Consider the following 2,328-nt stretch of genomic DNA (forward strand, 5'->3'; position numbering starts at 1 on the left):
GACTCGACAGCACATAACAACAACACCACCATATGATGAAGAGTCAATGGTAAGGAAGCTTCCTTGATGAAGATGACCTAACATTGCTTGCTGAAAGTGAGTAGAACTTGAAGTGCTTTCTGCAGAAAATCAAACACTAAAGCCTTCAATGTGGATTACACCACAATGTCAAGAAAACACCACTGGCAACATCATGATAGATGGAGAAAAGATTGATTGTCAATAATTTTTTCTTGGTTGGACCCACAATCAACATTGTTGGTGCCTGCAGTTAGGAGATCAGGAGATGTATTGCTTTGTGAAAGCCTGCTTGAAGGGGCCTCTCCAAAATACTGAAGAGCAATGATGTCAGTTTGAGGACTAAGGTGTGCCTGATGCAAGCCATTATCTTTTTAATCACTTGCTATACATTTGGGTGCTGGACAATTAATAAGGATGACAGAAGAATTGATGCCTTTGAGCTATGGTGTTAGAATTTTAAATATACCATGGACGGACAAAAGATTGAATGGGTAAGTACTGGAGTTCTCCTTGGAGTCAAAGATGACAAAGCTTCATCTCACAAACTCTGGGCACATTGTTAAGTGTGGCTATTCTTTGGAAGGGGTCATCATGCTTGGAAAGGTGGAGAGTCCGTGAAAGAAAGGAAAGTCCTCAACCAGATAGGTTGACACAATGACTGCAGGAACAGTCATGAGTATGCCAGAAATGATAAGGATGGCACAGGATAGAACAGGATTAATATCTGTTGTTTATAGAATCATTATGAGTAGTACTCAATTTGATGACACCTAACAACAACATATGGTCTAATGATAAGAAGCTGCACTACCAACCCAAAGGCACATAGTTCAAATCCACTAGCTGCTCTGAGAAAGAAAGATGGGCACTCTCCTCCTGTGCAATTTGTTGTGGTTGTTGATTGCCTTTAAGTCGAGCATGAACTTATAGCGACCCAATGAACACTGTTACTATCACAATGATCGACAATGATTGAAGTTTAGAGTTTCCAGACGCATGTTGTTTAGGAAGTGGGTGCTTCTGAAAACCTGCTGGTGGGTCAGCTGTGAGTTTGTTTCTACTTTAGGGAACGTGTGTGTGTGTGTGTGCGTGTGTGTGTGTGTGTGTGTGTGTGTGTGTGTGTGTACGTACATGTTTGTACTGCTCTTGAGTCTATCACAACTAATGGCAATTCTCCACTGGGTTTCTTAGATCATAAAGCCCGTTGAAGGAGATTGCCCATCTTTCTCCCAAAGACCTGCTGGTGGTACATGTAAAGGAGAGATTAATTGAATGAATTATAGCACATTATAAATTTACAAATAGTATCTCTTTGCTATTTAATGATTCAAAACATAGTGTCACAATATTTTCTAACTTCCCAACGTTCTTTGTTAAAAAACATGACAAAAACAGTGGAATCAGAAATATCTTGAGACAAGGTGTGTTTTTCCAGTGAGAGCTGCAAGCATGGGGACAATAGTGAATTCAGTGCTCTCTGCTGTGGACAGTGCATGAATAATCATAGAGCTGGCAAGAAAAAGAACTGAAAAACAATATTTAAGGGATATTTAAGGGATAATACCAGAACCACCTCAGGAACAGGTTTGAGGCCTTGAATACTAATGAGCGAAGACCTAATGAGTTGTGGGAGGATGTCAAATGTATCATCCAAGAAGAGTCCAAACGGTCATTACAAAGACAGAAGAGGAAAAAAAAGGCCAAAATGGATGTCAGAAGAAACTCTGAAGATTGCACTGGAGCACAGAGAAGCCAAATCACAAGGAAGAATTCAAGATATTAAAGTGTTGAAAAGAAGATTCCAAAAGGCAGCACAGGATGACAAAGCAAAATATTGCAATGATATGTGCAAGAAGCTGGAGTCATAAAATCAAAACAGCTGAACTTGTTCAGCATTTCTTAAGGTCAAGGAACTGAAGAACAAATTCAAACCTCGAGTTGCTATAATCAAGGATGTTTTAGGCAGAATATTTAATGATTCAAGAAATATTAAAAGAAGATGAGAAGAATATACTGAGTCACTGTATCAAAAGGAATTTTCAGACACAGAATAATTTAACGAAATTACATATGAGCAAGAGCCTTTGGTGATGAGGAAGAAGTTCAAGCTGCTTTGAAGGAAATAGCAAAAAATAAGACCCCAGGAATAGATAGTATACAAATTGATGTATTTCAGCTAACGGATGCTGCCCTGGATATGCTCATCCAGTTGTGCCAAGAAATCTGGAGAACAACCACTTGGCCAACTGACTGGAAGAGATCTATATTTGTTCCCATCCCAAAGAAGTGTGGAAACTATAGAACAAT

The sequence above is a fragment of the Elephantulus edwardii genome, unplaced genomic scaffold (assembly GCF_000299155.1).
Source record: "Elephantulus edwardii isolate Elephantulus edwardi_28Jun2011 unplaced genomic scaffold, EleEdw1.0 scaffold00031, whole genome shotgun sequence".
NCBI lineage: Eukaryota > Metazoa > Chordata > Mammalia > Macroscelidea > Macroscelididae > Elephantulus > Elephantulus edwardii.